This window comes from Oryctolagus cuniculus, chromosome 13 (genome assembly GCF_051225735.1).
Source record: "Oryctolagus cuniculus isolate XC-2025 breed Fujian yellow rabbit chromosome 13, ASM5122573v1, whole genome shotgun sequence".
Lineage (NCBI taxonomy): Eukaryota > Metazoa > Chordata > Mammalia > Lagomorpha > Leporidae > Oryctolagus > Oryctolagus cuniculus.
Window position 1 is genome coordinate 14,381,803 of NC_142879.1, and position 26,266 is coordinate 14,408,068.

Below are 26,266 nucleotides of genomic sequence, written 5' to 3' on the forward strand. Positions count from 1 at the left end.
GCCAGGGCCATCAGACAAGAAAAAGAAATCAAAAGAATAAAAATGAGGAAGTCAAACTATCACTGTTTGCAGATAACATGATTCTATATATAGGGGAACAAAAAGACTCCACTGAGAGACTATTAAACTCAAAGAGTTTGGAAAAGTTGCAGGATATAAACTCAACACACAAAAATCAATAGCGTGGGCCAGCCTTGTGGCACAGTGGATTAAGCTGCTGCTTGTGACATTGGTATCCTTTATGGGCACCGATTCATGTCTCAGCTGCTCTATTTCCAGTCCAGCTCCCTGCTAATGTGCTTGGGAAAGCAGCAGATCATGGCTCAAGTGTTGGGTCCCTGCAGCCATTTGGGAGACAGGGAAGAAGCTTCTAGCTCCTGGCTTCAGCCCAGCCCAGCTCCAGCCATGGTGGCCATTTAGGGAGTGAACTAGTGGATGGAAGACCTCTCTTGCTCTCTCTCTCTCTCTTCCTCTCTTTTTCCTTCTCCCTCTCCCTCTAACTTTGCTTTTAAAGTAAAATAGGTAAATCTTTAAAAAATCAATCAATAGCTTTTGTATACACAAACAATGCCATGGCTTAGAAAGAACTTGTGCTGGTGCCGCGGCTCAACAGGCTAATCCTCCGCCTGCAGCACCAGCACCCTGGGTTCTAGTCCTGGTTGGGGCGCTGGATTCTGTCCCAGTTGCTCCTCTTCCAATCCAGCTCTCTGCTGTGGCCCGGGAGTGCAGTGGAAGGTGGCCCAAGTGCTTGGGCCCTGCACCCCATGGGAGACCAGGAGAAGCACCTGGCTCCTGCCATCGGATCAGCGCAGTGCGCTGGCTGCAGCACGCCGGCTGCAGCGGCCATTGGTGGGGTGAACCAATGCAATGGAAAAAGGAAGACCTTTCTCTGTGTCTCTCTCTCTCACTGTCCACTCTGCCTGTCAAAAAAAAAAAAAAAAAAAGAATGGACTTGTAAGACCAGTCACATTCACAACAACAACAAAATTTTTAAATACTTTGGAATAAGTTTAGCCAAGGACATTAAAAATCTCTACAATGAAAATTATAAAAGATTAAAGAAATAGAAAACACACACACACAAAAAGAAAAATTTTCCATGTTCATAGATTGGAAGAATCAATGTCATCAAAATGTCCATAGTACTAAAAGCAATACAGATTCAATGTGATCCCAATCAAAATACTAATGGCATTATTCTCAGATCTAGAAAAAAATGATGCTAAAATTCATATGGAAACACAAGAGATCCTGAGTAGCTAAAGCAATTTTAAACAACAAAAAGAAAGCTGGAAGCATCATAATACCAGACTTGAAGACATACTTCAGGGCAGTTTTAATCAAAACAGCCTGGTACTGATACAAAAATAGACATGTAGACCAATGGAACAGAATAGGAACCATAGAAATTTCACACACATCTACAACCAACTAATCATTGACAAAGGAGCTAAAAACAATCCCTGGAGAAAGGCAGTCTCTTCAACAAACATACTGGGAAAACTGGATCTCTGTGTGCAGAAGTTATGAAACAAGACCTCTACATTGCACCTTATACAAAAATCAACTCAAAATGATCATGGATATAAATCTATGACCTGACACCATCAAATTACTAGTGGAAAACATTGGGAAACTCTGCAAGACGTTGGTATAGGCAAAAACTTTTTGGAAATTACTGTAGAAGCACAGGCAATAAAGATAAAACTAGACACATGGGATTACATCAAGCTAAGAAGTGTCTGCACTACAAAGGAAACACTCAATGAAGTGAAGAGGCAACCACCAGAATGGAAAAAAATATTTGCAAACTATGCAACTGTTAAAGAAATAATATCCAGGATCCAGAAAAGTCTTAAAAAACTCAACAACAGCAAAATAAACAATCCAGTTAAGAAATGGGCAAAGGACATGAACAGGCATTTTTAAAAGGATGACATACAAATGGCCAACAGAGATATAAAAAAATGCTCAGGATCACTAGCCATCAGGGAAATGCAAATAAAAACCTCAATGAGATATCACCTCACCCCAGTTAGAAAGGTTGTCATCTAAAAACCAAAAAAGCAATCAGTGCTGGCAAGGATGTGGTGAAAAATGTGCACTAATCCACTGTTGAGAATGTAAACTAGTATAACCATTATGAAAGACCATATGGAGATTCCTCAGAGATCTGAAAATAGATTTATCATATGATTTAGCCATCCCACTCCTGCTAATTTACCCAAAGAAAATGAAATCAGCATACTGAAAGAGTTATCTGTGCCCCTGTGCTTATTGCAGTTCTATTCACAATAGCTAAGACAGAATCAACACGGATATCCATCAGCTGAAGACTGGATGAAGAAAATGTGATATATATATATATATATATACACACACACACACACACACATTATAGAATACTGCTCAGCCATAAAAAATGAAATCCTGTCTTTTGCAACACAATGGATGCAACTGGAAACCATGATTCTTAGTGAAATAAGCCAGTTTCCAAAAGGCAAATACCATGCTTTCCCTGATTGGTGGTAAGTAAGACACAGAGTACAAAAAGGTAATGTGTATGAGTGAAAGTGACATTTTGAATTTTGATTATTGTTTACAACCCTTGTGTATACTCTTGAGCAACAGTGCTTTTTTCTACTTACTACTCATTGGATTCTTTATTTGGTGGAGGGTTAAACTTATGATTATAAAATAAACTGAAAGTATGTCATTGTAGAAATTAAAAGAAAAAATAAGGAAGGAGAGGGGGGTATGGGTGGGAGGAAAGCTCACATGGGAAGTATCATTATGCTCTTCAACCTGTGTGTATGAAATAGATGTAACTTGTGCCACTTGTATAAATAAAAATTTAAAATTAAAAAAAGAAAACTGGTAATAAAATCAGGTGTAACTTCAAGAGGAAACATTGGAGAAGAATCATGCTGGGTCTATAAAGAATTGCACTTGTGATGGATGGCACACATGTTTTTGCTGCACCAAGATTATTATCTTATTAAATATATCAAGGTGAAAATGTCACCATCATCTGGAGAGCTGGACATGTCTGACTAGGGCATGACTAGTGGGTCAGTTCAATAGTACATATGTGAGGCCTTTTGGAATAAAAGAGAAAAGCTCCAGTTTGAAAAATAAGGGCCGGCACCATGGCTCACTTGCTTAATCCTCCGCCTGCGGTGCCAGCATCCCTTATGGGCGCCGGGTTCTAGTCCTGGCTGCTCCTCTTCCAGTCCAGCTCTCTGCTGTGGCCCAGGAGGGCAGTGGAGGATGGCCCGAGTGCTTGGGCCCTGCATCCCATGGGAGACCAGGAAGAAGCACCTGGTTCCTGGCTTTGGAATGGCACAGCGCCGGCCGTGGTGGCCATTTGAGGAGTGAACCAATGGAAGGAAGACCTTTCTCTCTGTCCCTCTCTCTCACTGTCTATAACTCTGTCAAATAAAAAAATAAGCAATGCACCAATAGTTATTCACTTTAAAACTAGTAAACTAAAAGTTTATAGTTAAGGCATTGTAGTCAATAAGGATAAATGTCTGTGTCCAAGACAGCTAGAATGGAGCAAGGGTACACTTGACTGGTGTCCACATTATCTGGTACTACACTGTTGATCAGTGGGTATGTGAGCTTACATGTCCCTAAACCCTGCTTTTTGCTTCGCTACAGGTTATGTCTAAGCCAGGCTGAAGAGATGAGTGGTATTCCATTGCAATATTCCATTAGAGAAACATATTTGAAAGCCTTCTGGAAATCTAGGGGCTCTTCCTCATTGTGAATCCTAACCCCTATCTTTTGTGAGTGTTCTTGTTCTACTTTAAAACACTATGACACTGTCTTTACTGGTGAGGGAGAAAGTGTCCATGTGCTTTATTGGACCTGGCACCCCAATTCCACATCTAAATGCCACCCTTTCCTTAGCAGCAGATCACAATCTATCACCGTCAGAAGTTCTACAGAAATTGCTGAAATTCTACCCCCGAGCTGCACTGCCTCCTAGACCCGGTTCATGAGTCACTGTCCCATCCTACATGCGGAAATCTCTTAATATTCTCAATAATGTTAAGAAACAGGTGGGTTATTGGTGTAAGTTTCTGTGTAGTTTATTGCATCATAACTGTGGGGAGCAACTGGGAGCAACTCGGACTAGACTAAGTTACTGGAATTAAGACTTATTCTATGCATCTGCTCTCCCACAATATGGCGCTGAGAAGGGAAACAGCTTCTACACAGCTGCCTCCAGTTCAACCAATAAACTGTGGGACCTGCTCCTGATTGGATAGGATAGGAGGGCCGAGCAGACAAAAGAACAGGGCAGGGTCCTGTGTCGTTCCTCCATGAAGAGGGGGAGCGACAATAACTTTAAAGAATCATTAGATAGGAGAATATATGGAATATCCATGAAGGAATTAAACTGATTCTACAAGGATAGAAGTAGATTTTAGCCTTCAGATCTTAAATAATCAGTCGCAGACAGGGAGATGATGTAGTTATTTTGGCCTAATATAATCTCTGTGTACATCTGGGTTTCAAGACAGTATAATAACCTCACTGACCAGTTACTATTAATAAATGTTTGGTTATATGAACTATAGAAATGTACTTTAGAAAATACATCTAGGAAATTAAAAGTTATCATTCATGACATGATTCACAGATTCTTAGTCATCTTTCTGCTGTATTTCCACAAACTTTATACTGTAAAATAGTATTCCTGACTACTTAGCTGGTGGTCATAGGATGGAAACCTAATGAAATATTAATTTCATTAAATTTACAACAGGAATAAGTGATTTTTTTAAAAATAAATCCACTTGTCTTTGGAAAAGAGTGACCATCTTTATGTTCCAACTTGAACAATGAAAGGATAAATAAAAACAGAATTTAAATAGTTGCATATTTTGGTTGCTCAAACTATACATGAGGGGACCTCAAAAAGTTCATGGAAAATATTATGGAAAAATTATGCATAGATTTCAATTTTTGGCACTAAAGTGAACTTATCCTTTAATTATATCTTTTCACAAACTTTTCAAAATATGCTTATATATATGTAGTTTAAAATATAGTTACATACAAATACTTTTAAAACACCTTCAAAGTTGTACAGATTAAACAAATTGGCCAAAAAGTGATGGCGAATGTTGCTCAATGAGGATTGTTTGCAGTTCCCATGGGTGTCTTTGTGCTGTTTGTCTTCCATTTTACAGACCAAACCACTCCATCACCCTGTAGGTGAATATTGGCCTGTCTTCTCCAGTCCTTGAATGGCTTATGAATTTAAAGTTCCTTGCCTTTACTTCAAGAAAAACCAGCACTTTGAGAAATACTTAAGTGCATCTCTGTTTTCCCCCCAAATTTTCAAGCTTTGGAAGTAGGGTGGTTCTATACTGGAAAGTACTGCTGCACGTGTGCCTTGCTCTACACAACGGTGCCTTTTGCAGAGAAGATGATTGACAGAGTGATTAAAGAAATGAAACAGTGAACGTTGAGGCTGTTTATGGTTAACTAGGCTTCTTGTTATAAACAGCATTAAGCCTGCTTTCAGTGTATCTTTGGGTTCCATGGGCATGATTGCAAATCTGCTTTTACTCATATCCTGTATTTTCAAATAGATTGGACATTCACACAGCACTTAAACTGCTGAAGAAATAATTACTGAGGTATTTAAAGTCCATTTCTGCCAGTAAATAGAATGGCTGAAAACAAAAGCAATCAAGGCGTACGTGTGAGCAAAGAGGGTTAGAAAGATGAGAACACTGCAGAAGGCTGCGTTCCAGCTATTTGTGTTCACTTCATTAGGGATGTACTTTCAGATCTGTAGCCTGAGCGTCTTCTCAATTTCACTATAAAGAATAACTAAGGGCCGGCATTGTGGCGTAGCGGATAAAGCCGCTGCCAGCAGTGCCAGCATCCCACATAGGTGCCAGTTCGAGTCCTGGCTGCTCCACTTCCGATCCAACTTTCTGCTATGGCCTGGGAAAGCAGTGGAGGATGGCCCAAGTCCTTGGACCCCTGCACCCATGTGGGCGACCAGGAAGGCACTCCTGGCTCCTGGCTTCGGATTGGCACAGCTCTAGCAGTTGTGGCCATCTGGGGTGTGAACCAGCAGATGGAAGACCTCTTTCTCTCTTTCTGCCTCTGCCTCTCTGTAACTCTGCCTTTCAAATGAATAAATGAGACAGGATGGAAGGGTGGACATGGGGGTCCAGTAGGTTAGGATGCAGTTTGTGATGGAAGTGCTGGTTCCAATCCTGGCTGCTCTCTTTTGATCCAGTATTCCTACTAATGCTCCCCGGGAAGTCAGCTGATGATGGCCCAAGTACTTGGACCTCTGCCATCTATGTGGGAGACTCAGATGAAGTTCTTGTCTCTTGGCTATAACCAGCCCAAGCCCAGCTGTTGCAGCCATCTGAGGGACCAGAGGATGGGAGATCTTTTCCTCTCTCTGTGTCACTTTGCCTTTCCAATAAATAAATACATATATTTTTAAAGAGTTAGATAAAGACTGAAAAGCGAAGAGCAGCAGGACTCTAAGAGATCTTCGTATTTAACTTAGTGACATCACTGGATGTTCCTGATGTCTGTTTCCCAGGCAGACACATAGACACATACAAAGTACTCTGTAGCGACCCGTAGTTTTTAAACTGATCTTTGGGAACTGACTACTCTCTGTCGGCATGGATAATGGGGAGATGGGTGTGAATGTTCCAGTGACAGGAAGTGCAGTGTTGTTGAGGAAAACCATGTCCTGTGAAACGGCTTCAGTTTGGCTCCACATCAAGAATGAAAGGGAAACAATCCCTGAGCATACTTCCTTCATTGCAGTGACTTACTGCTCATTGTGGATTGGCCTTTGGCTTTCACACTAAGAGGCAAGAAACACAGATTACGTTGAATTCTTTTGACTAAAGGAAATCGTGATATAAACATAAACTGCTGGTTTTACTAATTCTTCCATGCTTTAAAACTAATATAACATATTACTTTTTCCTACATTGAAAATATAGTGTATTAAAGTGTTTCTTCAGTTTTACAGAGACTATAGAAATAGCCAGGAAAAAGCCATTGTCAGTTTGCCACTATTTTTAAACCTTGGACTGTATACTCAAAGTATCATAACTAGGTAATTCAGACACAGCAGAGCTGTCTTTCTGTGATTTTGAGTTCTGGGGATTTTCGGTGAAGTTAAAGTTTGTGGCAATTTTATTGTTTTACTGGGAAGTTCATCTGATTCATCTACACACAATTAAAAGCAAGGAGCCATTACAGGTGAAAGGTAACTTTCTACTATTTTTCATGAGCATTTTCAAGGCTAGATAAAGATTTGTTTTCTGACACTGTACAGTGACCAGTGCCAGGGCAAGAGAAAAGTGATCTCCCTTGGGTTGTCTGCAGTCTGCACTTTGACTTCCTCCTCTTGGCCCAGTTTAGTCCAGACATTTCAACAGCTTGACTAAGCCTCATCACCATTTAGCTGCCAAATCCAGCAGCTGCCAACATCACTACTAGCTTTTTAAGTACACCTGTTGCCAGCACTATGTTTGAGTCAAGAAGGCTAGACCTTTTGGGTTTGCTCAAGTGGCTAGGATTTCTTTCAAAGGAGAATTATTTCTAATATTCCTTCTTCAAGAAAAGAAAAACATAACCTGTTCTGGGTAGCTTACGAAGGAACAACAGGTTTGATAATCAGTACTACCTCTTAATTTTCATTTTTAATTTGTGGGGCCAGTAAAGCTATATAAGTAACAGTTTATTAGTAAATTAGTAGAATTAGTAAAACCAGCAGTTTGTTTATATCACGATTTCCTTTAGTCAAAAGAATTCAACGTAATCTGTGTTTCTTGCCTCTTAGTGTGAAAGCCAAAGGCCAATCCGCAATGAGCAGTAAGTCACTGCAATGAAGGAAATATGCCCAGTAACAAGGACTTGGTGTGAACCAGGAGGTTTTTAAGTGTAATAATCAAATATAATCCACAGCAGAGTTAGTCTGATAGTTAATGGTATATATTGCATGGTAATTAGGTTCTACACGCTAAGCTGTTCATAGATAAGACTATAATGAATGCATATTACCAAGCACATCATCATTTCTGGAGCAAGCTCGTGAGGACGTGAACAAAAATGCAGTTAAAGCTGGCTCCCGCCATACAGGATCTCTGGACCAGAAGCGTCTCTTTGGCCAGGGCTCTTCACTTTTCCATTGGCATCTGCTCCAGGCTAGGAGGCCAGGGGCTAGGAAGAACCTCTCCTGTCCACCACACAGATGATACAGTGATACAGAGAAAGTGCAGTGGATTGGGTGTGAAGTCTCCTCTACCACAGGAACACGGAGTTATCACTCAGCTGCAGTTTTGTAGTCCTGTAAGGTGAAGAGCTAGGACACAGTAGATTCTTTTTTTTTTTTTTTTGACAGGCAGAGAGACAGAAAAGTCTTCCTTTGCCGTTGGTTCACCCCCCCCCCCCCATGGCAGCTACGGCTGGTGTGCTGTGCCAATCCAAAGCCAGGAGCCAGGTGCTTCTCCTGGTCTCCCATGCGGGTGCAAGGCCCCAAGCACTTGGGCCATCCTCCACTGCACTCCCGGGCCATAGCAGAGAGCTGGACTGGAAGAGGAGCAACCAGGACAGAATCCGGCGCCCTAACCAGGACTAGAACCCGGGATGCTGGTGCCGCAGGCAGAGGATTAGCCAAGTGAGCCACGGCACCAGCCAGAGACAGTAGATTCTTTCCACACTTCAGGCACTACAGAACTACGACTAGTCTTCACAACCGGCACGGCTGCATGAGCTCATTTTGATTCACTTGCCTATCGGTCAAACCTCACCTATGTCCGCAGTCTCAGGTTGGAAGGGTCTTAACCCTGGGATACCTGGGTATTCCTCCTGCCATGTGTCTCTGTGGATGACGCAAGTGACACTGTTCCAATTGGCGTGGTTTGGTGTGAAGTGACAAATGATCCGGTCCCAATGCCACCTTCACTGGTTTCATTCTCCCTTCTTTTCTTAACCCCACATTTAACGCCTCAGCAAATCTTGGTGGCCCCATCTTGGAAATATTATCTGGAACCTGTCCAGCTTCACCACCTCCGCTGTTAGTGTGCTGATCTAAGTTGTCCCTATATTTCACCTGGTCAGCATATCTCCCAGCTTCTTGTTGCTCCTGCCCTGGGGCCTGGCCTCCCTCTGCGAGCAGCTGTCCTCTCCCATGGCAAATCAGGTTTGCTCACTCCCCCAGTGGCTATGCCATTCAGAATACATTCTAAAGGTTATGGGGCTCTACATGTAACCCCTTCCCACACCCCACCCCTTCTTCTGACTGCACCAGCTACTCTCCCCCTGCTCGCTGGAATCTGGCTACCCTGGCCTCCGGGCTATTTCTCAATCATGCCCAGCCCACTTCCACTCCAGGGTCTTCTCATTTGCTCTTCTGTGCACCATGCTGTACTCTCAGAGAGCCACGTAGCTCATTTTCTCACGTCTTCAGGTCTCAAATGTCAGAGAGGCCCACCCAGACAAACATTGAAAACAGCACCCGCCTTCTCCGGTCTGCATGGCCTGCTCCAGCAATGACTCACCGCCCGACATGGTAGGTATTTATTAGCTTATTGTCTCCCTTCCCTGCGTCAAGGTAAGTTCTAAGAGGGCATGGGCCATGCGCCTTGGTGAACTGTTGTGTCCGCAGCCCTTAGAACCCTGCCTGGCACGTGGACGAACACTTCTCCAGCCACTTGAATCAACAGCCAATGATTTTCTCCCTCTCAAAATAAACTCCACTAATCTGAACTCCCTCGCTTTAACGTTTTAAATGCTTGAGCTCTAATCTACTCATTCTTGGCGCTAGTCCCATTGGCAAGGCATTCAAACTCTTGAAAGGCTTCAGATGTACAGTAACCATTTAATGAGAGCTTTCTTAAGAGGCCAGGGTTTGTGATGCAGCACTTGGCTTCATCTCATTTAATTCTGTGGTCCGGGAGACAGGCGATCGCTGGCTCATTTCTCCTCTTCCAGACAAAGCCACTATGATTTGGAGTGATTAAATAATTTGCTGCTGGGTCATGAGAATCCAGGTGGAGCTGACTCCCTACCGCCTCCTTGCTGTCTCCTCCAGTAATTCACGTCCGGTTACCGAGGGAGTCAAGTGGCTGCATCCCCAGTGGTCCTTTTTGGCGATGTTATGTCTTCAGGTTCTGGGGGTGGGAGGCATTTGCACACATATACGAGTCTGTGACACATAAAACACATCTGTGCACACAAGTATACACCGACTAGATCCCGGATCTTACAGAAGGGTCCTATGTATACCACATTTATACAGACACAGGATGTGTTTCTCTCCTCAGAGGTCCTCCGTGCCAACCGCACGGCACGTGGTCGTCTACGCGGGCGCACCTGCTTTGACACAAGGTGTGCTCAGCTCCTCTCGGGAAAACGCCTCTTTCCCTCAGGCCCCGCCATACCCCCAAGCGCAGAGGGGATCTGAGCCCCCTGGGCAAGACGATGGAGACCCCGCGATCCACACGAGAGGGGACGGGGTCACCGGCCCCAGACCCAGGGAAACGAGGCGGCCCCGGGCCCGCGCCCCTACCTCAGCGGGGAGCCGGCCCGGCGGGGCCTGGAGGGGCGCGGGGGCCCGGGTCCCACCCGCCCCAGGCGGCCGGCGCGGGGCGCGGGGCGCGGGGCGCGGGGCGCGGGGCGCGGGGCGCGGGGCGCGGGGCGCGGGGCGCGGGGCGCGGGGCGCGGGGCGCGGGGCGCGGGGCGCGGGGCGCGGGGCGCGGGGCGCGGGGCGCGGGGCGCGGGCGGGGAGGGGCCGGCGGCCGCCCCGCCCCTCTCCTCGGGGATGCCGGGATGTTTACACTCCTGACAGCAGCGGCGGCGGCGGCGGAGCAGCGGGAGTCGCGCGAGGATGGGCCGCCGCTAGCCTCGCGCTCGGGACGCGCCTCGCCGTGCGCAGCGTGGGTGCCGGCGCCGGCAGCGTCCGCCGGGGCGGCGTGGCGGGAGGTGGCCGATCGGTTAGGGGCCTCGCAGCCACAGCCCCCGGCCCAGTGGGCCCCTGCGCGGCGGCGCCTGGCCGAGCCGCCCGCCCGCCCCGGGTGCCTCGCGGACGGGAGAACCAAAACCTCCCAACTTCCTGGTGAGTCGCTGTCGGCGTCTCGCGTGCCCGGGCCCGGCGGGGCGGCCCGCGGGAGCCCGCGGGCAGGGGGAGGTCGGCGCCGCGCGGGGCGGCCTCGGGAACCCTCGGCCGGGGGAGGTGGGGCGGGGCCGCCGCGCCGGGGTCGGGAGGGGGTTTCGGTCCTTCGGTGGGCAGCGGGTGGCCGGAACGCCTTGCCGGGCAGCGGCCGTGGCGGCTGCTGCAGGCCGCCGCGGTAACTAAGAAACTCCGCGGCCCCGGCGGCGGCGGCGGCGGCGGCGGCGGCGGCGGCGGCAACAGGTCTCCGGTTTGGGGACCGGAGGAACTTGGGCGAAGTCCCGCCTCCACGGCGGCCGCCGATTGGCCGCGCCACGTATTTCTCGCTCGCGGATTGGCTCGCGCTATCTGTCAGGATTCGGCCGCGGCCGGGCTGCTTAGAAAATGAAGTTCGCTGAGGGAGGGTGGTGATGGGAGCGGGGCGGCCGCGGGCGGCTCGGACGTGACTTGAGGAGTGGCGGAGCGGGTGACAGAGTTGCTGGGGGAAGGAGCCTCGGCGAGACCCGGGGTTAGAAGGTGTAGGAGACGGGGCGATTGAATGGTGTTGGGGGTGGAAGTTGAAGACAAAGTCCGAGAGACGGAGGGGAACCTGAGGGAGAAGTGGGAGACCGAGACGCCCACGTGGCCCCCGAAGGGCGCGCAGCCGAGAGGAAGCTGCGGTAGACAGATGCGGAGCGCCCTGGCAGCCTCTCCGTGCTGTGCGCCGTAGGCCTCGGCGGGCGGCTCGCGCCCTCGCCCCAACACGAGACCTGCACTTACTCACGGCGCGCGGGTCTGTGCGTCTGCCCTTGGCTGGGGCGAGAACCCGGAGGACAGTGGTTCGGCGACCGGTCTTCGGGGTGCCGGCCTTCGTAGAGCGTCCGGGGCGCGCCGCGATGGCCGTCATGCCCCGAGGGGCTGGCTGTGCCCCGGCGCGCGCACAGCCCCCGCGGGCGGCCGCGCTGTGTCTTGTCAGGGGGTGCATCGCGGAGTCGAGTTCGGGGTGTGCGTGGCGCGGATCTGTGCTCGTCGGGACCCCAGGCTACTGCGGGCATGTTACGGTCCGAGAACGGCGCGGCGCTTGCACTTAAAAAGTTGACGTGTTTGGGACCCACGGGCAAACCCCGGAAAGCGGTGGCTAGCCGAACGGGCGATGCTCCGTGGCGGCTCTGGCTGGCTGGACCCGAGATCCCGGGCTGCAGCGCTTGGCGAAGGCCGGAGCCCTGGGGAGGGCTCGCGGAGGCTCCGCCGCCCGCCCCGAGGAGGTCCGGTCCGCAGCTTGCTTCACTCCTGAAACCGCAGCATCCTCTATTTGGTGCTGGCCGGGGTAGGGGAGAGACGGCGGAGTGAAAGGGTAGCCGGCGTGCGGGGAGGGTGCTGGAGGGCCGGGACGCCGCGGCCCCGGAACCTGCTGGGTCGCTTTCGGCCGCTGAGAGCTGGAGAGCCCCGCGGGACCCTCCCCGGCGTGCGGGCCGGAGATTCCGCTCCCCGGCGCGAGGCCCCGCCCTCCGGGCGATTGACGGCCGCCGCGGCCAATGCGCGCCGAGGACACCGCGGCCCCCGGCGCGGGAGGGCGGTACTTCCTGTCCCGGCGCGGGGAGCGCCAGTTACGGCCCCGAGGATGCGGGCGGAGGCTGACCCTAGAGGGGTGTGCACGGGACGTGGACATGGAGGGGCCTGCCTCTCGTCGTGGTCCAGCTGCACACCACCGCTCGGACTGAGACTTCCCAGTCGATAGGCAGCGGAGCTGGTCCGCACGCCCACGCCGGATCTGCTTGATTCCCTGAAGCCAAAACCCGGGAATGTCCGAATCCGCAGCGTTGGGCGTCTTCACGACTTCTTGGGCGTCGGTCCCCTGTTAAAAACCGTGCTTTACGAAGCGAAGTCTGTTTCCCAGCCGTTTTGTGCTCTGAGCTGCGAGGCGGGTTTCTGTGTCCAGATGGTACCCGCAGCACCCCCGGCACGCGTTTCCCTGGCTGCACAGTTTCAGGAGTTCGTTTGCAGCCCAGGGAAACAGCGCCGACCCCGAGGATGCGGTGGCCGCGACCGGGGAGGGGGCCTGCGGGTTCCGGAGGCAGCAGAGCTCAGCCTGCCCTTTGCTGGTCCAGAGCCGCCGCGCGGGCCGTGAGGACGGCGGCCAGCTCCTGGGCGCAGTGGGCGCCCCGCAGCTCCGCGGGGCCACACGGTTAGGGGTTCTGGTCTTCTCAGCTGTCCAGTGCGCTTACTGAGATGCAGGCCTCTCCTGCTTCACTAAACGTGTGGTAGCAGATATGAGAGCCTTTTACAGCTTTTCTAGAACCAAGCACTGTTTTCTAGGAATTGCCTGAAGTTCGGAAGCGTGTCTCCACAGAATTGTGAATGTAGCCCTCACTCTGGAGAGAAAGTTGCTTCATGCAGTTTTGGAAAAAGTTGGCTTAAGTAGCTAATACACTCCAAAATTCCTTTCAGGTTTGGGTGTTTTTTTTTTTTTTTATTTTTTATGATAGGCTTTGGTATTTAAAAAATGTGCAGTGCAACTGCAGCACTTTCTCCCCATTCCGAGTTTCATCCAAATTAAAGTACTTGACCCTACAGATGTTTGTTAGAGAGTTGTGTGGATAGGTATTTCAGTGCATCATTTATAAAACACGGAAGCAAACTTAAAGTAGCTCTTGAGAGTATTGTGGAAATTGTGTGTATGGTTATTGTTTTCCCTGAATTTATTGGCGATTTTTTTATCAGCATTTCTCTGTGTTTAGCAAAACATGTTAAGAAGTGTTGGGGCCCGCACCCTGGCTCACTTGGTTAATCCTCCGCCTGCGGTGCTGGCATCCCATATGGGCGCCGGGTTCTAGTCCCAGTTGCTCCTCTGTCAGTCCAGCTCTCTGCTGTGGCCCGGGAAGGCAGTGGAGGATGGCCCAGGTCCTTGAGCCCTACACCCGGAGGAAGCACCTGGCTCCTGGATTCGGATCGGCGAAGTCGCGGCCGTAGCGGTAGCGGCCATTTGGGGGGTGAACCAACGGAAGGAAGACCTTTCTCTCCCTCTCCCTCTAACTCTACCTGTCAAATAAAAAAAAGTGTTTCTTGTTATACTTAGTGAAATAGCCGGTCCCAAGAAGACAGAGATAATATATTTCCCCTGATCTGAGGTAACTAATAGATTACCTAAAAGGTAATCTGTAGGAATAAAATTGACATTTTGAAATTGGATGATTGTTTACAGCCCTTGTCTGGAGGCTAGAGGAACAGTGTTTTTTTCTTCATACTATTTGATGAACTCTTAGTGTAGGGTTAATCTTATGAGCATAAAGTTAACTGAAAATAGATCTTTCTAAAAATTAAGAGTGGGAATAGGAGAGAGAGGAAGAAGAAGGGAGGGTGGGGTTGGGAAGTATCACTGTTCCTCCTTCTATATAGGAGATAGATGAAATTTGAATACTTTAAATTTTAAAAAAGAAGTGTTTCTTTGCACTTGCAATCAAAAAGATGCCATTATAAGATATAATGGTAGTTCAGGAATTTTAAATTAATGCTATTAAATGTCAGGGTTATAATTTTTTTTTTTTTTTTTTTTGGACAGGCAGAGTGGATAGTGAGAGAGAGAGACAGAGAGAAAGGTCTTCCTTTGCCATTGGTTCACCCTCCAATGGCCGCCGCTACAGCCGGCGCACCGCGCTGATCCGATGGCAGGAGCCAGGAGCCAGGTGCTTTTCCTGGTCTCCCATGGGGTGCAGGGCCCAAGCACCTGGGCCATCCTCCACTGCACTCCCTGGCCACAGCAGAGAGCTGGCCTGGAAGAGGGGCAACCGGGACAGAATCCGGCGCCCCGACCGGGACTAGAACCCCGTTTGCCGGTTCCGCAAGGCGGAGGATTAGCCTAGTGAGCTGTGGCGCTGGCAAGGTTATAAATTTTTACACTGCTGATTTTTTGCATAATTATTCGATTATCCCTATATGTTACACATTATTACAATTTTTTTTTTCATTCTGAGGAAAACAGACTATTTCATAGTTTTTAGTGGAAAGGAATGAGGACATGTGGTTATGAATGAAGCATTCTTTAATTTTTTGGAGCAGGATAACTTCTTTTTTACCCTTTGTCAAAATAACAGCTCTGTCATGCTATTCATCTATTGAGCTTATAGAGGAAGCTGTTTATAATAATAGCTATCCAAAGTATTAAGCCAAATGAACAAAAATTTTTAAAGGGGTCTGTAAAGATTTAGAAATACATGTTTTCAGCTGCTTAATGAAAATGGGCCCTTCTAGGTTGGCGGTAGTTACGGGCTGCTTTTGGTTTAGAACAAGCATTCACAAACTCATTCTTTAAAGGGCTAGGCAGTTTCTGCTTTGGGGAGTCATATGGTCTCGGTGCAACTGCTGCCACTGTAGCCATAAAGACAGTACCTGAATAAGTGAGCAGGGCTGTGTGCCAGTAACATATTATTGTTTTTTTTTTTTTTTTTTTTTTTGACAGAGTGGACAGTGAGAGAGAGAGAGAGAGACAGAGAGAAAGGTCTTCCTTTTGCCGTTGGTTCACCCTCCAATGGCCGCCGCGGCCGGCGCACCTCGCTGATCTGAAGCCAGGAGCCAGGTACTTATCCTGGTCTCCCATGGGATGCAGGGCCCAAGCACCTGGGCCATCCTCCACTGCACTCTCTGGCCACAGCAGAGAGCTGGTCTGGAAGAGGGGCAACCGGGACAGAATCCGGCGCCTGACCGGGACTAGAACCTGGTGTGCCAGCACCGCAAGGCGAGGATTAGCCTAGTGAGCCGCGGCACCGGCTCAGTAACACATTATTGTTACAGCGGGCTGGCAGGTGCCCCCAGCTCTCGAAGGGAAGACCTATGATTGTCTAAACAGGATTCTAGGCTATTGGTGTTTGGGTTGATGGGGCAGTGTTTTAGAACTTTTTGTCCTTGGGCCTTTGGGACAATTTGTTGATCTCAGATTCCCTCAGAATAATATCTGGCTATGCACCCCCTAATTCCGTGTTTCATTTCAGAGAGTTCATGAACACAGCAGCCTCTGTCAGGTGTAACTACCTCTTCAGGTTTCTCCACCGTTCTCTGCCTCTGGGGCGGGGCGGGGGGCAGTCGCACACCCTTCGGGATTCGGAAGGAATATGTCACTGCCAACCCAAGACAGTCATTTCTCCTACTTGATTAGCTAACAACACTTGATGTGAAAGAATTTTCATGTGTTTAGTAGTTTTCATCTTAAGTCTCATGCTGTGACTCCTTTGTTGCCTTTAGAGGGAAGTTCTGGTACGAGCAACAGGGTGGGCAGATTTTTTTCTTTTTTGAGAAAAATTGACTTAGTTTTTCATAAAAGACTTTTGTCCAGTAAAAACTTGTTAGAAAAATACCGGAAAAGGCCTGTGCTTTGGAGGAGAGCCCATAGTCCAGGTGTGTGTGGCCTGGGGGGGAGGTACCTCCTGGCCTTGCTCTAAGAATTAGCTGTAAGCTGACCTGGTGCAGCTACTGAGAAGCGGTAGAGTGGAATGGAAAATGCAACAGCTTTGAGTTACACAGGAGAATTTCTCAGCCTTAGCCAGGAGTGGGTTTTGGATGTGCTGGAATTTTGACCCCTTAGCCCTCAGGGAGGCCAGGTGGAACCCGGGATATTCAGAGTTTCCTGGCTGGTTCCCACCATCTGCAAGCAGCCTCTTCTCTCTATCTGACCCTGCTGCCCGTCCATTATCACTTCTGTGTTTACCATGGTGTGGAGAAGACCAGCTAGGCACCAAGCCCCAGGTTTGTTTCCTGTGTTATGACCTTGGTGGAGTTATTTAACTTGTTTAGATGATAGTTTTCTCAGTTCATAAAAGTTGCTTTGAGGAGTAAATGAAGACGTCTTTGGAAATGCATGGTAGTAGGCCCAGTGATAGTTTCATTTTGCCTCTTTTTAGGACAGCCTGGGTGGCAAGTGTGCTCCTGTTACCAGTCTCTTCCATGACGAGCCTCCTCACCTACTCTGCTCGGGCCCTCTTTCGTCTGAACAGGCTGCTTCCCAGTTCTCCTGCCCTGCCTGTTTCTGTGTTGGAATTACCTTCCCTTTGCCCTATTATTTCTGTATTCATAATGTGATGATTCCCACATTGAATCACTGTTACATGCTTTTCTCTGGGGAGGGAGCAGGCAGAGCAGCAGTCCTTAGTTCCTTGGGGGAAAATCCACATGAGGCCAGGGGTTCCATTCTGGAAGCATCATGGACATTTCAGAAAGATTTGAAAAGGACAGAATTTAAAATCTCATTTCTAGTATGGTGACAATTCTGATTTATTTCATTGTTGAAATATTTCCCCTATATTCTTGTATTTACCTACATATATTTTTGTGATTTTTTTTACTTTTATTTGGTTGTTACTATAACAAAGCCACATATCCTCTATTATATCAAGAATTGGAAAAATCGAATTACATATGCTTATAAGAAATTTATATGCTTCTAAAAATGTAAGAAAATCCAAATCTTATGTGCCTTTGTATCTAACTGATGGGCCCTATAGTAAAGGAATACGATAAACATGCATGCTGCCATAAAGACACCTAGAACTGGCCAATGGGTGACGTAATGTAGGCAAACAGCATGTCCGGTTCCAAGCAGTTTACTTCTAGGCGTGGTTTGTTAGCAAACAAATACACATACATTGAAAGATATTATGCAAGAAAAATGCCTTTTGGTGGATTGGTTTTATGGAATGAAATCTATTTTCATTTCTCATGGCAACCTACAAATTCACTTGCTTTATTTTCTTTGGTCTTAGGAGTTAGAACGTGTTAGAATATGTGTTGTATCTGTTGAGAACTGACATTTATTTACATTTTGAAAATACATCTAAAATAAAATTTTAATGTGCTTTTTACCTTTAATGAAACTTTTATTGTATTTTGAAAGGCCTAGAGATAGACACAGAGAGTTCTTATCTTCTGGGCTACTCCCCCAAAACCCACACCAAGCTGGGAACCAGGAACTCAGTCCAGGTGCCTCCCTGGGTGCACAGTTTCTTGAGCTGTTACCACTGCCTCCCAGTGGCTGGGTTAGCAGGAATCTGGAGGTCAGGAGCTGGAGCTGGGTTTTGGACCCAGGTATTCCAATGTGAAGTGCAGCCAATTTAACTGGCACCTTAACTGCTAGGCCAAATGCCCTGCTCAAGTTGATAAATATTTTGATTTTTGAATGGCTTATTATTTCCAACTTCACTTTGATGTTTCATGACTCTTTGAAATACCAGCTTTTGATAAAGCTTGTCTTTTATTACATAATTCTCCCATTTACTCTTCTAGTTGCTCCTGTTTTAAGTAGGAAGAAATTTATTACATGGTATTTAATAGAATTTGATAGTTCTGAGGGTGTTCAGCCTTTCAGCAGTTTCCCTATACCAGGCTACCAAGAAGGTGCTTCCTGTCCTGTGATCAGAGAACCTCAAGTTTGTGACCGTGAAGCTGCGCAGTGATGAGGACATAGCTCTAGTAAAGAAGATGCCGCTACTTGGGGGCCCAGCATTATACCCTGACGGTTTTGGTCCAGAAAATGCATGCTCTGGGCTCTGGCTCTTAGCATCTAGTTTCCTAGGGTTGTTGGCCGGCTTTAAACAACAGAAATTTATTCTCCTGTAGTTCTGAAGGCCGCAAGTCAGAAAGCAAGGTATTCACAGTGCCTGTTGTCTCTGCAGGCCAGGGAGAACACACATCATAGCCCTCTCTTAGCTTCTCATATTGGTGGCAGTTCTTGCCTTTCTTACCTTGTATCTCTTTGGCATAGCCTTCTTCCTGTGTGTGTTGTGTCTCTTCTCTTACAAGGTCACCCTAATGACCTCATCTTTACCTCCTATCATTCTTACACTTAAAATGTGACAAGCAAAGTCTATGCTTTGCTGTTCAGATTCTTTACCATACAAAAGATTTTCAAATGTGTTTTTGGTCTTAACAGCAAATTTCAAGGTTGTGCAGGGATTGTGTATGAGAGAGAGAGACACCCAAACCATCATGTACATATAAATATGTGAGGTTTTCATAAGGTTTATGGAAAAATACAGATTATGAAAACAGGATGCATGGATCTCAAAATTTTTTGCTCCCAAATAAACATAACTTTTAGCTTCATTTTCCATGAACTTCTTGAAGTACCCTTATTTAATATGCAGTTAATATTCTATTGCTCCAATGAAAGAGCTGTTACAAAATTAAGTTTTTTATTTACCTTTATTGTCCTGTGGTTTCCCTCAGGAGACCTTAGGTACATACTTCACTAAGTCAAATACTTAGTGATCTGGAAGGAAACTTGAGATTGTCTTAACTGGTCTTTTCATCTGCTGTGAGAATAAACTGAGATTCAGGTAATATAGACTGATTCACCCACTTTCCGCTAGGTTTCCTGTATCCTAAAGTTGTTGACAGCAGGTGCAGCATTCTTTTCGGTTCTCCTGAATTAACTTTGTTCATGGTAAGTGTTCAGTGAGGATTTGCTGATAAGGTGATGGCATTGTGATCACCTCATCAAATCAGCATCTCACAAGTGCCTGCTTGTGCTTTGGTGAAGTATTTCTGTTGTCTTGAAGATGAGGAGCATTAAGGCAATTTATATGCTTGCTTTGAAGTAGATCAGACAAGAAGAAATTACCAAGATGGAGAGCAGGCAAGAGCCCTTGCATGAGAGCCAATAGATAGGATAGTAAAGGCCAACAAGTTCTTGGGAGTTCTGTGGTAAAAACATGTTTCATTATGTTAGAGACTTTGACTCATCAGAACCAAGCTTTGGTTTTGCCTGCCATTTTAGTAAATTGAAAATAACTTACATGTTCCGCTTTTTCCCGTATGCTTAGAATGTTTGGTGACCCATTGGTCAGGTTCTCCCTCTAATTTCTTCTCTTCTTGCTGTGATTGAAAGATCCTAAGTAGCTCAGTTTCCTTAATCTCTGTGGCTGTGCCTCTCTTTTAGAAATTGCTCTGGTTCATTAATTATCTAAGAAGTCTTTGGAAAATGCATATGGTTGGAAAAAAAAAAGCTATTCATGGGGATTCAAATATTTTTTTCAGACCAAAATAAACTTATGTTTTAATTCCGTTTTCCATGAAGTTTTTGAAGTCTCTGCATATTTGCTACCTGTTTCAATGACAATCCTGTCTTGCCAAGTAGAATGATTAGAAATCAATCAAATCAGTCCTAAAGGATTTATTTCATGATTCCTTGATCTAGTTATATCTATATAGTGAAAAGGATTGCAACAAAATTGTGTGGCTGTTGAAGAAGATATTAGTGACTTTTTCACCATCACTAAGATTGGCTGTATTTTCAAAGCATTTGTCCTATTTCTGTATTCTCAGATTGTGGTCCTTAGCATACCTGCTGCATGCATCAGAGGTTCTGACTTGCTATGCGTGAGCATTGGCTTTTTCTAACAAGTGTCCCTGATGACTTTCAGTTTTAGTTTTAGTTTTGCTTATTATTAGAAAGGCAGAGAGACAGAAGAAATCTCCATCTGTGAATCACTCCTCAAATGCCTGCAACAGCCAGGGCTGGACCAAGTAGAAACCAGGAACCACGAACTCCATCCAGGTCTCCCATGTGGGTGTCAGGGATGCAACTACTTGAGCCATTCATTGCCTGCTGCCTCCCAGGGTGCACATTTTAGTGGAGCTGGGCCTCAAGCCTCAGCACTCCCAGGTTGATGTCCCAAGCAGTATTTTAACCTCCAGTGTCAAATGCCTGCGCCCTAACCCCCAGATATGAATTTTATATGCAGATTTGGAAAGCCCTTGTTCTGTGCTGGGAACCTGCATTTAAGTAGGCAGTGCAGTTGATTCTAATGCAGGTGTTCCTCAGGCCACACCAAGAAATACCACAGGATCTTTGTCTTCTGGTTTCCTTTCCTGCTGCTGACATCATCCGGTTGGGGATGTGTAGCCCTTTGGAGTAGCACCACCTAGTAGTCAGACTCTTATAGTAACATGGAACCAGTATCTCAGCTAGGAAAACGGAAGATGCTATGAAATCATATATAATTATTAAAGAATGTAAGTATTTTATAAATAACAATTGAGTAATAAAAGGAGAGAAAATTTTACTTTAAGCAAAGTGAAAGAAAATAGTGCACTTAAGTGGTAATTTTAGTTCTTCCCAACCAGCTCCCCCCATCTTTGTGTACTGCCTCTGCAGTGTGCTGTTTTCACCATTTTTGGCATTTGTATAACTGGGTGTTAAAGCTTACCACTTCCCTTACCTCTGGGGTGGTTTGTTTTCTGCAGAAAGGGCAAAAGCCCCTTTCCTGGCCACAGAGTTTTTGCCTCCAGTTCCCACTGCCTGAGACCTACCTGCTGTTCTCTTTGTTCCATGGCGTGGCCACACCAGGCGTTTCTGCCTTGTGTATCTGGTCATGCTGGAAAGTGATCAAGAACACTGTGATGAGTAACCTGTTCCTTTTTCCATGACTATCTTATTTCCATTTGGGACTTTGATAACAAGTAGCTGGGACGTGAACCCCTTCTGACTTCCTTCCTTGTCAGTAGTATCGTTTGCCCATTCAGTGAGGCACTTTGTTGAAGAGTGTCTGTTTGGTAACTTAAAATTTCCTTTCTGTCAGTGATTCCCCTCACTGTCTTCCCCCACCCCCTTTTCTCCCAAAGCAATTTGAGGCTTATAAACAGTACAAATCCCTTTTGTCAGTGACACTTTGCAACCTCCCCCTCTTAATTTGATATAAGAGGAGGCAACTTGATGTTAGGGTGTTCTGAAATTCTGGATGAGGTCAGGCTCATCTTCAGGCTCATATCTTTTCAAATTCCATTTTTAAATTTAATATAAGCTCAATTAACATCTGTGGAACTGGGTTTAAGAGTGGAGTGTCTGGCCACGGGCAAGCATTGGTAGTGTGATGAATGGTTCAGATGATGGAAGAAGCTGGGTCTGTATGTTGCACTGGCCATGGTCAGTTAGGAAACATTGAGACTTCTGCTCCAGCCTGGCCCCTGACCGGCAGTGCTACCATTTCTACTCTTTTTGTGTTCCTGTCTAAGTTGTCATCCTCAGAATGTCAGCATTTCCACATTTTCTAATTTGTGAACTCTGTGGGGGTGTTTGAGTAAGTATTTTGAGAATGCTAGTAAGATGATCCAGTTGACTGCACAGCTTTGGCGTTACAGTCAGCTTCAAATCGAGGTGAGCCTTCTCTGCACTTGGCAGCCAAACCTTCCTAAAGGCAGACTATGGACTTCTGATCTCTGCGCGGGGCTGGCCACAGCTGAAAGATGGACAATTGCAGGATTATATTCTCTTCATGATCACTCTTTTCTCTTTTGTTCCTCCATTTTTCTCATTTTCCTGTTTGGTCCCACCGTTCACAGCACAGAGAAGGAGAAATTTGGGGACTGCTGGCAGGTAGCTGAAAGTGAGCAGAAATGATTGCAGTTAAGGAAGGAACCAAAGGAGGAGTGAGAAACATGTAGACAGCAGTGGCCATTTCACGAGTGAATAGAGAGATTTAATGGTCAGTTTAAAGTTGGAGGAAGAAAAGAAACCTTTAAAAAGCAGAGGGAGATGCAGAAAATAGGAGAGGAAGACAGAGAAGTGACTTTGTGTAATGCTTACTTGATTGAAGAGGTTATTCTAAGATTTCTGAAGACTGTAACCTATGTAAGTGCATAGGTTGCATAGTTGGTTAGTGTGCTTAATTTGCAGATTACAGCCAAGGTGGTACATACATGTCACCTAGATGTATGTGTTAGGTTTTTAAAATCTACATTGTTTGCAGTGTTTGATTATTAATTAATTCTAGATATGACTACGGCTCAACAACCTTTTCATTTTTGTTGGTTGATCATGGAAGGAAGATAGATCGTCAGTCAACAGGTGGCTAAAAGAAGTTCTGAGAGAAGATGGCGGTCTCCACAGGAGTTAAAGTTCCTCGTAATTTTCTCTTGTTGGAAGAACTTGAAGAAGGACAAAAAGGAGTAGGCAATGGTACAGTTAGCTGGGGCCTTGAAGATGATGAAGTATGACACTTACAAGGTGGACAGGCATGATTATTGGGCCACCAAGGACACATTATGAGAACAGAATATAGCCTGAAAGTAGAATGTGGACCTAAATACCCAGAAGCTCCTCCATCAGTTAGATTTGTAACAAAAAATAATATAAATGGGATAAATAATTCCAGTGGAATGGTGGATGCACGGAGCATACCAGTATTAGCAAAATGGCAAAATTCTTATAGCGTTAAAGTTGTACTTCAAGATCTAAGACGTCTAATGATGTCCAAAGAAAATATGAAGCTTCCACAGCCACCAGAAGGACAAACATACAACAATTAATTTTAATGGATCTCAAACTTGTCTTAAATCAACAACCTTCTACTCATATTAATGTCTTGATTAAATATCACAATGCAGAATACCCACACAGTAAAGAATTCCAGCTGGTATATGTGACCCGGACATTTGTAATATATTTAATATATGTACACCCATTATGTTTTCAGGTAATGAGAGGAAAAATGCAGCACACTTTTTCTTTCTTTTGTTGAGGCACTGTCATTTAAACATAAACCTGAAGTGCTCCAAGTAGGATTCAGGTTTACAAGACGCAAGAGTGGTAAGACGTGTGAGATGGCAGTGGAAACATGTGTTTCTGAAAAGTAAAAATCCCAAGAAGGACAAACAGAAATGGCATGCTTTATCCATCTTGCTTAGTGAAAGAGCTGCAGTTGAAATTGTTTAAAGTAGCAGGTACAATGAATATTGTCACAAATTGTGTTAAATTTTACAGCGGTGTGGGTGCTGACTACTAGTAGTATAAAAATATGTTCAGGATTGTTTTGATACCTGTATTTATAATAAAAAAATGTTGGGGGGGTTGATGAATTTCTGTTAAAAGCTGTTCCTGTGTGTTACATGTAATAGACATGGTAAATATTTGTTTACATTCTTTGTTTAACAAACCATGCATTTAAGTTCAATTGAAGTCAACAAAAAAAGAAAATAGGTGTATGGGTATGTGGTTTTGAGATTAAAGTTAGTCATAAAATGTAAATAAAATGTGGAAAGTGTCCTGGGGAAAAAAAAAGTTCTTCCCAGTTTTGCTGCTGATGCCAAGTTTTCACAATGAGAAAGCACCTGGAATCAGGCACTTTGGATTGTTGCTGATGGATTCTTAAATCACCCTTTGAGTCTGGAGAATTTTATGTCCTATCGAAGCCAGCTGTATGGTGTTTAAAGTAACTTCAGTTTTTGTTGCAGACGATGGGAGTCAAGGGATGACCAAATGAAGTATTGTATTGCCTGGCTTACTGGTCTTTTTTTTTTTTTTTTTAAAGATTTATTTATTTATTTATTTTATTTTTTTAACAGGCAGAGTGGACAGTGAGAGAGAGAGAGACAGAGAGAAAGGTTTTCCTTTTGCCGTTGGTTCACCCTCCAATGGCCGCCGCGGCCAGCGCGCTGAGGCTGGCGCACCGCGCTGATCCGATGGCAGGAGCCAGGTACTTATCCTGGTTTCCCATGGGGTGCAGGGCCCAAGCACCTGGGCCATCCTCCACTGCACTCCCTGGCCACAGCAGAGAGCCGGCCTGGAAGAGGGGCAACCGGGACAGAATCTGGCGCCCCGACCGGGACTAGAACCTGGTGTGCCGGCGCCGCAAGGCGGAGGATTAGCCTAGTGAGCCGCAGCGCCGGCCGGCTTACTGGTCTTTAGTGCTGCATAGTGGAGCGTCTGCTCTGTCTGATCCTGACCTACCTTTCTAGCTTCATTATTGGTATGTTCCTCTGTATTTTAGTCACACCTAGCAACGTGCTGGTTTTATATATATATATTTATATATATATCTGTATGTAATATAGATATTTATATATATCTGCTCTGTATGCTCTTATCACTGTTTTTAATGCCCATTTTTCAAATCTGACATATCACATCTCAATTTATTGTACTCATATTCATCCTTCAAGGCCTCACTCAAATATTATACAAAAGATAGAAATAAACTTCTCTTTCATCTTCTTTAGTACTTATTGACTCTCACTGTTATTTGTCCTTGTCTTAGCTTCCTTCCTGGAATATATGCTTCTGGAAGGAGTGAATCATGTCCTGTTACACATTCGTGTTTCCTGCAGGGCCTGACATACTTCTTGTCAGAACTGGCCGACTGGAGAACGGCACGTGACTGCTTCCAGAGACTCTCTACAGGCAGGAGGTCTGGGCGGGTGCTAGCAGTGAGGGAACATCCAGAACCATTGAGCTGTTAGTGTCGGGGAAGTCTAGGATGAATGCTGGCACGGGTGCCTGCAGGGCCTGAGAGCGTGGGTGAGGGAGGTCTCACCGAGTGAAACAGGTGAAGGCTTGCTCTTCCAGGGGTCGCAGTCAGGACATGCAGCGATCTAGGAGTGGTTGGCCTTAGAACGTGAATCCTAAGTTCTCAAAGACCTCTAAGAGGGCTGGGATGAGAATGAGGACTAGGAAAACGGGGGTGTGTTGGGCACAATATGGTGCAAGTCAGGAGTGGTGTAGAATCAAGACGGAGGGCAGTTTGTCAATCAGATGAAAGGGAAAGGCTTGGGCAACAAGGAATAAAGTGAGAAATGAGTTTCCCAAATTAGGACATGAAGTTAAAACAGGACCAGCAATCGATGACATTGACTTGAAGGTGATTTACTCATCTGTTCACTAAATATCCTCTTATTCATTAGAGGCCAGCTCATTACTAGTTCAAGTTAAGTGGTCTGACTTTGTATAACGAAATATTAGCCTTTGTATCATCAGTTTCTATTTGCCATATTAATTTCATTTTGATGTTTTAACGGTCCCCTTATTAAGAAAATGTACTGAGCGAAATAAGGAAACAAGTAAGCTAATACTTGAAAACATTTCCTTCTTAAGAATAATTCATTGTGAATTGATAGAAAACTTTCATTTAATATATGGCTATCATATGTTGATGTTGTTAAAGCATGGCCTGTTTCAAAATTGATATATTGTAATTAGTATCTTTTCATGATTTTATTGCAAAGAATTTTAAGGTAATAATCATATGATGTTCAAGTAATTTTAAAAGTAATTTTTTTTTAAAAAGTAATTTAAAGTGATTATAAAAGGCCTATACCAAATGGATCAAAAATACAATGTAAATTTGTGAA

At 45.7% G+C, this 26,266-nt stretch overlaps 1 protein-coding gene and 1 pseudogene across 3 annotated transcripts in view; both read left to right on the plus strand.

The window, feature by feature from the left end:
* The first annotated feature begins 10,840 nt into the window (after positions 1-10,840).
* The window catches only part of NEK7 (NIMA related kinase 7), a 151,060-nt gene continuing 135,634 nt past the window's right edge, over positions 10,841-26,266 (plus strand). Inside the window, exon 1 of one of the 2 annotated variants that reach the window (XM_051821072.3) lies at positions 10,841-11,125. The gene's annotated coding sequence lies outside the window, so the exon portion shown is untranslated. The remainder of the gene's footprint in view (positions 11,126-26,266) is intronic. The other variant, XM_070055072.2, reaches the window with a different exon arrangement.
* LOC127483510 (ubiquitin-conjugating enzyme E2 variant 2 pseudogene) lies at positions 15,601-23,583 on the plus strand (annotated as a pseudogene). Its single transcript, XR_016219497.1, has one exon. The product of XR_016219497.1 is annotated as a ubiquitin-conjugating enzyme E2 variant 2 pseudogene (transcript).